This window comes from Corvus hawaiiensis, chromosome 13 (assembly GCF_020740725.1).
Source record: "Corvus hawaiiensis isolate bCorHaw1 chromosome 13, bCorHaw1.pri.cur, whole genome shotgun sequence".
Lineage (NCBI taxonomy): Eukaryota > Metazoa > Chordata > Aves > Passeriformes > Corvidae > Corvus > Corvus hawaiiensis.
Genome location: NC_063225.1, coordinates 19,667,797 through 19,681,029, shown reverse-complemented (window position 1 = coordinate 19,681,029; position 13,233 = coordinate 19,667,797). Strand labels below are relative to the sequence as shown.

The window sequence follows — 13,233 nt, the reverse complement described above, 5'->3', positions numbered from 1 at the left end:
AGCACTCGTTTTATTTCCACTGCCTGTAGCTGTTCATAGTAGCATTAAGTCTATGAAGTCATATATGCTGAAGAGTTTTAAAATATCAGAAGTGTTACATGATGTGCAAATATCAGTGGGCTTTCTCCTGTTTATGTGCCTATTTGCAAGTACACTCCTATGTGGAAGACCTTGTGTTTCTTCCAGTCTTATAATCGAGGGCAAATACCCCTTCCCTATTTTCCAGTGTCCTGAAATGTATTTAGTAAATACTAGATTTTATCAACACTTAAGATGATGTACTGAAAATATAAACAAAGTTGGGTTTTTTCTTCAAACCTTCATAATTCTGCCAAATTAGAAGGATTTTATGAAGAAGGCAAAAATTTTACAGCCACCAAAATTCAATTATAAAGTGAATTTCTAAGCAGGAAAGCTCTTATATACATATATAGAATAGCCCTGGAAGACCTTTTTTTCCTTTTCTCTGTCTTAGGAAAACCTAAAATACACTTGGTGTAACTTAACAACAAAAAACTTGAGATTGCTGTGGCAGGCTACAAAAATTTAAGTATTCTCATGAATGACACCTGCAGGGATTTTTTGTTAAATAATGGAAGCCAACATTTTTAATGCTACTTACAGCATTTACAAGCACATTTGTGATCTGGAAAAATATACTCTAAAATTCTTGTGTGGGCTTGTGCAGCCCAGGGATGCAATAACATGGAATGTTTCATGTGTGACTCCTGTGGGATTTTTCTTTTTGCCTTTTTTTTTTTAATAATGCTGTTTTTGGTATTCGAGATGCTTACCAGAGATTAGAAGTGGAGTGTTCCTCAAAAATTTTAATAGAACACTTTTTGTGGCAGCAAATAAACAATGTCCATGTCTGGACTGACCAAATCTTCGGAGCAGTTCCAGAGAGGAGCAGGGCTCTGACTGGGTGTGGTTTGAAGCAGTTTTTAATACAAGATGTTTTCCCCAAGGGGAACTGTACTTGCAGTGACCTTACCTGCCCTCAGCTGGGGTTCCCTGACTACTCCTTTAGTAAAGAAATGTTGCCAGGATCTGTTTCCTGCTGTGCCCCCATTGTCCTGATCCAGTGTCCAGCCAGGTAGTGGTAATAAGGTGAGAAAAGCAACTTTACCTGTAACAGCAGCTCCAAAGTGTTTCAGTTGCGCCTGAGGGGAGCCTGACCTGGGTACTGGATCAAAATACTGCTCCAGAGTTTCAGGAATATTTTGTACTTTTGGAAGTGAGTGATGAAGATCCCATTTGGATTTTAACACTGAAAAATAAAAGTTGAGTTCCAGGTATTACTCCTACAACATTAAAAGTGTAAAATGACCGGTAATCATTCTTCAGCCTCCTTTACCACCACCCACTGTCCAGTTCGTTGCAATCTGTTTCACTGCCCTTATTTCTATTCTTTCAATATATCCATACAATTAGAATACAGAGGCTCATTAGTGTCTGTCTCTAGCATGGGTGCCCCTTTTTAGATGAGGTAGGAAGTTACAAACGGCAGTGAAATGCTCATTTGAGGGGGAAACAGACCTCACTGAAATTATTTCAGCTCTGTAAAGCATGAAGGCACAGAAAAATAAGTGATTTCTACTATAAATCTTAGTTTGTTCCCTATTTCATATCTTTTAATAATGCGTGAACAGTTCTGCTTACAAATGTGTAGAATCACAGTGAACCTTCTTTTATTTCCTGTGGTTTTTCCCTAAATAAATTTTCTCTACCATCAAACATGCCTCTTTGTTCTCACTGCTCTAGAATTCTTTCATCCTCTTCTCAAAAGCTTCTGAATATGACACACAGTCTCACTTGAAAAGAATGCAGAAGAGGAATGCAGGGCGGGGAGTTGGAGGTATGGAGCAGCATCCACTCGGCAGGAATACAGACAACAGGACACTTCCCCCTGCAAGACAGATTGAGGGGGGCCTGTGAAAGAAATCACAAGTCGTTATGGCACAGGAAAAAGTAAATAGAGGTGATAAAGGAACCAAGTTTCTTATCTGTTTTCTTTTTTTTCTGACAAGAACCTGGCAGCTCAAAAAAAAAGCACAAAGCTGAGAAGCTGTGGAATGTCCTTCCACAGGATGTTTTGGATACGGGATTGTAAATGGGTTCAAAAGGTAATTGGATAAATTTATGAAGGAAAATTCCATGTGAGACTATGAAGTACAGAGACCCCAGTTCTTTTACAGGAACTCTCTGAGCTGCAAATGGCTGGAGATGGGAGCGAGTTTGGAGAAAGTGGTGCTGTTCATGCCTTGATACTCTGGGCAGCCTAATGGACACGCTGGATTTGGGGCTCATCTGCCAGGCTGCTGGCATCCTGTAACCACTTTTGTCCTCTCTGGGGCTCTCTTTGGGGTATTTATGATCCTTCTGATCTTCTCAACATCTTTGATATTTGGCAACTTTGCTTAATCTGCAGTTTGTTACCTCTGTTGTTTCAAATGTCAGCAGCTGAATCGAATCCTCCCTTCTCAGATGAAGTCTATAATTTATCCTGCACAGATGTGGAGCACTCCTGCTTTTCCAGGGCAGTTGACTCCTCTGTCCTTAAATTTGTGGTCAGGAGTAAAATATTTGAAAAAGTAACTTGCTGCTTCAGCCTTTTCAGTTTGGAATTTTATTCTGAACTAACATATAAAATCATTTTCCAGAGGAGCATTTAACAGATTCCTCTGTAGCTTTGGTAACTGTTACTGAAGTACAACACTCACTGAGGTCACTGCACCCTGGACAGTTGCTTTTAGCACACGGAACCATGTTCCTTTGGCCCTGTGATCTGCACCAACCTGTCAAGTGTCACCATTTGCATTACTCTTCTAATAGTCCTTTACTACCCTCTTTTGATTTTGCCTCATTTTTCTTTAACTGCAGGTTTCAAATAACCATTTTTCTCTGGCAAGTGAGTTTAGAATTAAAGCCTCTCAGTCTCCCTTTCCATACCAATACTTTATCAATGCAAGTGCATAACTCTTACATTGATCTTGAAGCTAAATTTCAGTCTTATTGTCTTTCTGTGTGTTTTGTTTTGTTTTGTTTTTTAAGCAAATGCTCTGCCCTTGTAGAAGTGAGGCTGCAGCAAGCTCTCTTATGTGTCTAATGACAAGCCAGAACTGGAGCAATGCTTGCAGTGTATTATCCTCTGTCCTTGCCTCTTTCCGATGGCTTAGTACCGATTGTTTCCAGTTGCAGCTGTTTTATACAGCTGCCAAAACCACTAATGCCCAACCTGTCTCTAGTAAGAGAGAGTTTAAAGAAATAATCTTCCTTTTCTTCAGTGTTTTGAAAGATGGAAATGCTCTGGGTTATGATGTAGTTTGCCTGGTGCATTCAATCTTATGCTATGGTGGAGTGGGTAAATGGCTGGTGTTGAGCAGTGCAGTGCTATGTATGCAGCTCAGGCAGGAGAATTTCAGATAACTGGGGAAAAAAATCTGGAACCATTGAACACTTGCTGAATTTTGTGCTATTTAAATGCATACTCTGTATCTTAATACTTCAGAAATATTAAGTGCTGCCTGAAGTTCCGTGTTACAGCTCTAGTTGTTTTCCATCAGTATTTTTAAACTGCAGTCAGAACAAGGGAAAATGCCTTAAGTACTTGAGGGAGAGAAATAGCCTAGGAAGGAATCACAGAGCCTCTTTCCCATCCCCTCAGGCTTTTGCAAGGGAGCACTACTGTCACCCTGAGTGCTGTTTGCCTTAAGGAGGTTTTTCAGCAAATAGTCCTGGTTTTGTTAAATTTGCCAGTGGTCAGTCAGGTTTTATATTCAGAGCACTGTACATTGTGACCTGTCTTCAAGCTCTGCTTACTCTGTTGACTGACCTGCAGTTCTGGCCCTTTCACTGATGTCATGGTTGATTTCTGACGTTCTCTCTCACCTTCACCACTTGTTGCCTTTTTTTGCCTTCTGGCTATTTCAACCAGTTCAGTTTGCTTTCTGATGTAGTTTCTTCCTTTAGATTTACATAGTATATGAGTGCCTTTTTCATTGCAAGGTCAAATGGTACTTCATTGAGAAATCAAAATGTGTGGATTGGCTCTTGTCACAAGCTTAATTTAACCATCATTTATGTTCCTGGAAGTATTCCATTTTTGATCCATTTCGTTTATCTTAATACCTGCTTTTAAGCAAAACTTTGACAAATGATAGCAATATGTGGGAGATATTTTAGCACAGTCTTTTGAAAATCATTTTCCTAATACGTGAATTCTAGTCCAGACCAGACTTAAAATAATAGCATTACAAAATGTCAAACCTGGTAAAACTATTAAAAAAAAAAAAAGGAACTTTGACTAATGGCCCATGTATATGGCTTAACATTTAAGTAAAGATTGCATTTCTGACTTGAGCGATGAGAAGAATTCAGCTAAAGCATTTCTCTGCAGCTTCCTGCTGAAGTAAGTTGTCTTTGTCTGGCTGTAGCTGTGGGAAGAGCTCAGTGCCACACATCTCTGGAATTTTCCAGCTTTGTCTGGGATGCTGTTCCCACTCTGCCTGCGGCCGTGAGCCCTCTCTCCCGGGACATGCTGGCTCTGGACTCCAGCGATGGTTTGTGTTCAAGCTGAGTTGGCTTCCTGGGCTAGATACTTGTGTTTTAGCAGGGGTGGTGTTTGGCAAGCCAGGGAAATGGCAGGATTGTTCTGACAGAGCCATCGAGGTCATTGCTCATAATTGAGAGTACAGAATTGAGGGTCAAGAGATGGATCCTCTGCCGTAGCCCAGGAAAGAACAAGCTGTGGGTGAATGCCAGGACAGGGATGCAGCCTCATGGCATCCCCCCAAGTTACAGGGGCTGCAGAGGCTGCATTGACCCCCTGCCCTTTGGTAAGTGGTGTGCCCAGGCAGGAGGGGTGGCATTCGTGTTGAGCTTATCTTGGGGCTCTTATTGCAGCTGTGCAGAAGTTTGCAGTCCCGCTGATGCTGGGGCCTCTTGATTTGCCTTTGTCCATGGCATTAAACTGTTCAGCGACTCACAACAGCCTCTGCTCTCAGGAACTTCATTTTATAGGAACAGATTTCATGAGGAGAATGCCATGCACACATTCAATCTGTCACTTTTTCCTCTAATCCCAAATCAGTACGATTTTCTGATAACCTCTGTTGTATATCTGTTAATGTTTGTTCCTGTGGGGGCGAATATTTGAGGCTGGCAGCCACAGTTTTAGTGTCAGGCTTGTTTGGATGTAGGCCTGGACTTGGAGCAGGAAATCCACTGCCATTTCACAGCTTTATTTTTGAATGGAAACCAGGGAATCGACATCATGCATTCAAGAGCAAGAAAAATAGCATTTACAGCAGGGTGTAAATTTTTTTTTATGATCCCAAGCATTCCTTTGTTTGCAGTTTTAGCTTAATATATTCATGATACCTTGAAATAGGGATATGCATGGAGATGGGGGTTTGAAATTGCTTTTGTGGTTGTTTCTGGCTTATATAAATGTATATATTCTGTAAAGATCAAAAGTGACTGGGAAAGAGGATTTGGAAGAGATTATTCTTTTTTTTTTTTTTTTTTTTTTTTTTTTTTTTTTTTTTTTTTTGCAATACATTGGAGGGTGGGAAGAGAAATTTCAAACTTGTTCTCTCAGACTTTGGTTTTGTTCAGTTTTCTTACTTTCACAAGATGTAATATTTTTATCAAAATTTCTAGTCACTGGAGTGAAGTATATGCAAAAGTGTTGTTAAGTGTTTCAATAAAAATCTCTCCTGCTAGTTGATCACTGATGCACAAACTCTGTGGTTACTCCATTAATTCTCCTGTGAGATTCCAGGACACTTTTTCAAGAGCAGATCTACTTTTTTTATACAATTCATTGAAATATATGGATTTTCTTTAAATATTTTCAGGTCTGCATTGTTTTTAATTTTTTATTTGCATATAAAGTTAGATTATGGTCATGCTGTTTCCAGTGCTTCTGAAAATACTTTTAAAGTCTGCCTTGCATGATCTGTCAACTCAAATTATTACATTTGCATCTCTTTTTCTACAACCTGTGCAACTAAAACCACTTTAATTTGTCTGTGTTACATGATAAAGTTCAAGGGAGAAGATAAGCCAATTTGTTCATGGCAATTTTGAAATCCTGCTTAATACTTTTATTTAAAATGGTCTATTAGGATTGAAAGGAAAGTGTGGGAAGAAAATGGCATATCCCAATGTAGAAGCTGTAGAAGTCTTGTCAGAGTGCTTGAGAAACTTTAAATGGTCTTGTTTAGTTAAACAAGGAATTAGGAATTTGCTTAGGGAAGATGTGGGCTGGAGGTTGTATAAAACAGAATCAGAAAGGTCATGGGAGATGACAGCAGGGCTTGGATGTGATTGATAGTTGAAGGCAGTTCATGTGCATATGTGGAGAAAGTTATTTCCAGCATTGCTGGAACTCTGGGGAGATTTTAAATCATTCAGTTCATGTCACAGATTCTTCAGATTTGCACATGTACAAACATTATTTGGTGGCAGTTCAATGTTGTCTGTAGTTATTTGTTACCTTTTAAATAGCAGCAACATAAGAAAGAAAGAAATTGTTGGTGCTAATCTAAACTGGACAGTAGGAGTAATGTTCCTTAAGTATTTTGTGTTCATACTTGAGGCGAATTTTCTTTATTAGAAATGTTTTAAGAGATCATTTGGAGAAATCTGGAAGAGAATTCTCTGTTAATCTCCAAAAGCGAAGGTTGGTCCATTCTTGTGCAACGAGGTGAACGCTTCTGCAGAAAAAATTTGGAGAAGAAAAATATCGGAACCAGTTAAAGGCCCAGGATTTGTGCCATTTTTCAGCAGTGCTGATGTACCCTGCCCTGTGCTGCAGCAGGAGCTGTCCCATGGGGATGGACAGCTTGGTGACAGTAGGGCTATCTGTACACAGAAGGGAACCAAGATCTTTCAGGAGGGTTACAGAGAAAGATGGAAACCTAAGCAGCACCATGCACAGGCTAACGAAAGGGATTGCAAGCACATTATATTCAAAAACTTGTAATATTTGAATGACTTTCTTTAAACATGATACAAACTCTACTACTTTACCAACATTCCTCCTTTCCTTAGCACTCCCCTTGCTTATCTTTTGCCAAGAGCTGCTGTAAGGAAATACTTCTCTGCATTTCTGAATGCAGTGAGCCTGAAACTCTTCTGCAGTGGCAACTTGCAGTACTTCAGTAAATTGTGGCTTTTGTCAGATAAATCAAATTGGTAAAATTTTTCTTGATCCCCAAAACCCTCATTTATCTTTCCATTAAAAATATATATATATTCTCCAGCTTCCATTCTTCCCCTTCAATCTGTAAAGCACAGCAGCATATGATGTGGTTTCTGTGTTGATTTTCAAGATAATTTTTAGCCTGTCAAAGACCTTCTGTCTCAACAACTTTGAAACAAAGATTTTTTGAATAGATGAGAAAGTGCAGCTGCCAGATTAACCAACACAAGAAACTGGAAGGGGAGGATCTTGCAGATGGTTCTAATAAAACTGGGCAAACAGCAAACAGGGGTGGGGGAGAATGGGTTGAAATGCAAACTGTAATCCCAGTGCAAGTTTTGGCATTAGTTTGTGAAAGACAGTCGCATAAACAGCCATGTGAGGGTTTGGGATTGGGGACAGTTTATTGCTGCTCTCAGTTTTTCCTGTTGCTACTGCACTGCCAGCTTTTCCTTCTCCCTGTATCCCTGTGTCCATGCTGCTACCTGAGCTTGTGTTGCTGTGCCAAGAGCCCTCCTCTGGAAAGCCACATTCAAATATTCATAGGATTTTTGTGAATGTGAAATACCATTAAAAGTCAAGGTTTTCAGTAGATGTTGAAAGAAGAAATTGTGCTTGTTAGAGCACAAAGCAGTAAAAATGGAGCAGAGGCTTGTGTTGCTTCATTGTTCCTGCCTGCTATCCCATAGCCAAAAGTCCATTTTGGCCAAGCCTTGATAAACCCTGTGTTTGAAGTTTGTAGTACATGATTCATTCATAAGGATGAAGGGTGACTAGTAGTAATTTCTGTCTTTTCTGCTAATTTTCTCCTCTTACTGAGTGGTATTAGGTCTGTAATATTAGGCCGGCAATTGCAGTAGGAGAGATGCGGCTGAGGGCCTGGATAGTCTCTGATGGTCTCAAATTCAATCACTACTTCTTGACATGATAATTTGGGGTTCTTTGGTGGTTCTTCAGGCCAGAAAATCTTACTGACACCTCATTTCCAAAGCCAAAACAATTAAATCTTTATTTTTTTCTTCCTCCTGCTAATCTGTCCCTCCTTCAATGAAAGGAAGAGTGTTTGAGAGCACACAGGCTTTCAGCTTACACAGCAGCCCTTGGGATGTGTCTTCATCTTGCTGTGTCAAAAGCTTTTCAAATCAGTAGTTCGGGAGTAGCAAATCCTTCAAACGCATGAGTAACAGATACTTACTTGTTTTATTGAAGAGTCCTTGAGCATGAGCAAGTCATTAAGTACTTCCTTTCTCCCCATGAATCAGTTCTATTTTAAACAGTCATCATGTATTTAATATTTTTAAAAGTATAAGAAGTTTTTACTTCTAAACTTTCTTGGAGTCTCTTGTGTACCTCTATGAATTTGTATTAAAAACGTATCTGTCAAGGGCTGCACATTCCCTGTACTGATGCATTCCCTTTCCCTATCTCCTTCAAGAGTGGATATATTCTGTGTGCAGCATTTCTTTGCCCAGTTTTGAAGCGAAGAAGTTACTACTTTGAAAACAGAGCACATCTCTCCACTGCCTGGTCAATGGGTAATGCCACCTCAAAATGCCACCACCTGAGTGGCATCTCCAGAGCTCAGCAACAACCCCAGAGCAGTGTCCTCACGCTGCCCGGGGGGCCTGGGAATTCCTGTGTGCAGTGTTTTCTGTGCCAGGTGATCCCTGCAGCCTCTTCGGCAAAGCTGTCATGCACACAGTGTGTGGGGAGCCTGTGGAATTCCACTGAAGGGGATCCCGTGGTTTAATGGAATGCTTTGTCGTGGATATTGACCGTGTGATGTTGTCATGCTTTGCTGATTCAGTCGATTTGGAAAAAAATCTGTTCCCCCTCTCTTTACTGTATCATGCAAAAAGGATAACGAACATGAATATTTATAATTAAGTATTTTTGCAGGGGTTCGTGTCCAAGATACAACATGCTGAGACATTAAACAGCACAAGTGTTGCCAGAATCCTACCAGCTTGGCAAATCTGACAGCCAGCTGAAGGCAAAGAGGGGTTTTTATGATAAAATCAGGCCATGTACTGAATGCTAAAGCATCACCAGTTGTTTACAGCTCGGGAAGAGTTCACTTGCAACCAACACGAATAGGAGAAACCTTTCCCAAATGATGCTTTGTTTCCTTGTGGATTTGCTTCCGTTTTTGCCTCCTTACACAGTCAGCAACCATAATTCAGATGGTGGGGTTTGGAACAGTCTTCCTGTTCCTAATCTTGTGAAGAGGTGCCCTTTTATCCCTGGCTGTCGCTCAGACTGACAGGACAGGGAGCTGCTCCCAGCCTTGGCAGTTGCTGCGGCTCGGGATGTTTGCAGCAGTGGCCTGTGATTCATTGGTTCAGCATTCCTCGCCCTCTGTGCTTCGAGGACAGCGCGGAGGGACCGAGTCACGGGGCAGCTCTTTTCATCCGGAGCTTCTCCTGCCTGAGCCTCTGCGGAAAGCCAAGGGGAAAACGGACAGGGACTCATCTGCAGCTTCATTTACTCCATCCATGTTAATTGCCTCTTTAGAACGGCAGCTAAAAAGGATTGCACATCATCTCTATCAATTAACTTAAAATGTTTTAAATTCATCTGTAGTACTGGGCACTGGAACAGAAGTGAATATGGAGTGCTTTGAGTCTTTTCTTTTAGAGTGGTAGATTGTGTTTTTTAAGTCCCTGTGCTGCTTGTGAGCACAATGACAACTGTATCTATAATCTCTATACCACCTGTTGCCTTAGCTACCATTTAATGTGCAATATGATGTTGGAGATAAAATGCTTTCTGTGGCACCTATAAAACACCTCAGTGGTCCTCACGAGCCACAGGAACACCAGATTTATATACAGCTGTGGCAGTGAATCTCTGCTATCTCCAGCTGTGCCAGAGCTGTTGGAGTGCAGCTCCACAAGCAAAGGCAAATGGCAAGCAGAGCCCTTTGCTGGGCAAAGCCTGCAGAATTTTAGGACTAAGTATAAATGCCTGCATGCAGCTAAAATTAAAAAATGAGTGTGACTGTTGATATTTTATTCTATAGATACACACTGGCAATGTATTCCTGGTTTGTTGTTCCCTACAGAGACGTGCCCAGAGGTGCCCACAATTTGGGAACAGGCACTGCAGGCTGTTGGAGCCGGGGCCACCTCAAACTTTTGGAAGGGGTTAAAATTTTACACAAACACATCTCCTTATGTAGAGACTTTAAATAATCTTTCAGTGCAGCCATTCCATGCCATGAAGTGTTGGTTGATTTCTCTTTTCTTCAGGGCTATTTCTCTTATTTCAAAGAACTTGATAATATGCAAAAAAAAATTCTGCTTCTCTGTGAGGTTTTTAAAACTGCTAGGGACTGTGGTGTTCTCTCCACATTCTTTCTGGAGGCTTTGCAGGGCTCCATTCTCATTCCTTCTCTTCTCCTGCATCCTATTTCTGGCTAATCCCATCTGCAAAAGCAAATTGGTTGGTAACACCTGGGTTAGGAGAAGATTCAATCTTCTCTGTCCAGAGTAAGCTTTTGACTCATCTCTAATATCTCCATTTAGACAATGAGCCACAAGTTGAAGTCTAATTTAGTGGCTATTCCCTTCCCTGCCTTCATTTCTAGGGTATTCACCCTTCTCATTCAGTCCGTTTCCAAGCACACGATGTGTGTTTTCTGTTAGGATGGTTCTTATTCATCTCACTTGTTGCTACTCATCTGCAGGGCTATTTCAGTATCTTCCTTTCAAATGTCCTAAAAAGTCCTTTTGTGGTGATTATCATTGTCAAGGCGTTTTGGTTGTGCTGCTCAGTCTGTGCCCTCACCAGGCTGTGTTTGCTTTGCACAGAGGTTTAAGTGCTTTGCTCCTTGTTATTTGTGGCTTCCGTTATACAAATAATTTGTGTTTGCTTTCTTTCTGCCAACTTTGTCACCCACAAATGTGTTCACACTTGAAGTCCCAAGAAGCAGAATACCAGAGGAGGGGAAAAAACCAACCCCACAAGCAAAACCCCAGAAGAACTGGACAGTGCTGTCTCCTTGAATAACTCTAAAGAGCTCTGCTCCTTTTCCTAGGAAAAGTCCTTAATTCTTCCAGTTGGTTCTACAGGCTGTTCCTCAGCCTGTGCCTCCAGCCCATTATCATTGCAAAGCTGCAGCTTGGCTGTTGGGCAGATAAAACTAAAGGAAGGCTGCAGCAGTGTCCTCCTGGGGAATGGAAAAGAAATGGGAATGTTGAGGACGAGGACAAAAGTCTGGGGTGCCAGCTATGCAGACAGAATTCTGAAGAGAATTCAGGTGTCTTTTTGCATAGCTCTCATAGCATTTAAGAGATCAGAAGGTCACTCAAGAAGGAAAATTTACAATAAATTTGATTTGAAATTTGTTTGAAATAACCTTCTTGTCTGTCTTTCACAGAAAATGTTGCTGCCCTGACCGGCAGTCATGAAGAGAAGGGGGTGAAGAGAATTTGTCTGGAGAAGTGGGAAGTTTTGAAATTTTCAGCAGGAGGTGAAGCCAAGCCAGCCATTGACATGAGAATGAATTCAATGCCTCGGACTTAAGCGGTAACTCGTTTTTCTGTCATCTTTTTATTTCCAATACGATACCATAGGATAATTTGTATTGATTATAGAGGATATTGTTTGACTACTACCAGAGTTTAAATAGAGAAATCTTACAAGAACCAAACATACGATTTTGTGAGCTTCATTCATTAGCAAAAAGTTGGAATTTTAGTATCTGGTGCTTTATTCAGTAGTTGAAATTTCTTCCAGTGGGTTCATCCCTTCTCTTCATCTTTGAAAAAAACAAAAAGAGATTTTGCTGTTTCTCCACTACTGACTGTCTTCCTACCCAATGCCCAGCAAACTGCAGTTTGGAACAGGTTGTAGAAGCTGTTGTTGTCCCTGTTTTTTGTTACATTTTAAGTACTTCATGTGACTCCTGAAACATGTGGGAAGACACACTTACATGGCACACTAGGAAGTTTGTTTGTTTCTGCTGACATTGAGTATTTCCTCAAAAATCTTTTTCCATTTTCTTCTTTTCTTTGCTGTTCTTATTTGCTTATCTTTTTCTCTGCCATTCATAACTGGGTATTAAACATCTGAAATACTTTTATGCCTGTCTTCCTAGGGTCAGTTTACTAGTCAGGAATACAAAACTGTGCTACTTTTCAAAGTTAAATTGGGAGCAGAAAGACCCTCAGCTCTTTCTTGCTATCCCATTTTGGGCTCTGTGCCTCTGTAACAATGTAGAACTGGCCACTAAAAACAGAAGCTTTAAGAAGGGTAGAGGGGAATTACCACATCTTTGGTACCACATCAAGATGATGTTTCCATGTCTTTTGAGACAGGAGAGTGAAAGGTGTTCATGCTCTCCTCAAAGCCTCACAGAACCCCAGCAGAATAGAACCTGCCTTAGTTTGAAAACTGTAACGTAACTGCATCTATGAAAAACAGCATCTCACCACATTTCTTTCATTTGCCATGAATAAAACAAAGGAAATCTGTTACGTGTTGTGATTTTGTTAGAAATGCTTCTTTCTTATTCTACCCTCTGTGTTTTAGAGGGAGAGTGAACAGATCTGACAGTTCTATATGACCAATGGTAGAAAAATTAGACCTGCATTTCTGAACCTTACAAATATACCTGTTCTTATTTACCAGTCCAGGTAAGATATTCATTCCACCCCCGTATCGTAGGCTGCGTTAGAACTTCAATGGGAGAACAGTCAGTGCCCCAGAAGGATTTTGTCCTAATTTCTGTGAGGTTAAGGGTGGGATTTCAGAAAATGGGCAGAATAATGGCGCAGTTCTGTCTGTAATCCACAGTAAGGCTCCTGTGTCTCTTGTGAGAGCACACTCAGGCCAGCACTACCAAGAACTTAGAGCTCAGCCAGTGCATCAGGTGTTCAGAAGGCTGCCAGGTTCTTCCCTCACAGAGTTCCCATCCTTAGGAGTTGTCTGGTTTATTGCCAGAGTTGTTTCTATATTGTGTCAGTGTCTTCTGCTGCATTGGCAGGAAGGGAGGGCTTGCAGATTCCATCTGTCTGCAG

General features: G+C 40.9%; 1 protein-coding gene across 7 annotated transcripts in view; it reads left to right on the top strand.

The window, feature by feature from the left end:
- PEAK1 (pseudopodium enriched atypical kinase 1) overlaps positions 1 to 13,233 on the top strand; it is a 110,193-nt gene that overhangs the window by 36,172 nt on the left and 60,788 nt on the right. For all 7 annotated transcript variants that reach the window (XM_048317416.1, XM_048317419.1, XM_048317413.1 and 4 more), the window contains one exon: positions 11,592 to 11,740. The gene's annotated coding sequence lies outside the window, so the exon portion shown is untranslated. The remainder of the gene's footprint in view (positions 1 to 11,591; positions 11,741 to 13,233) is intronic.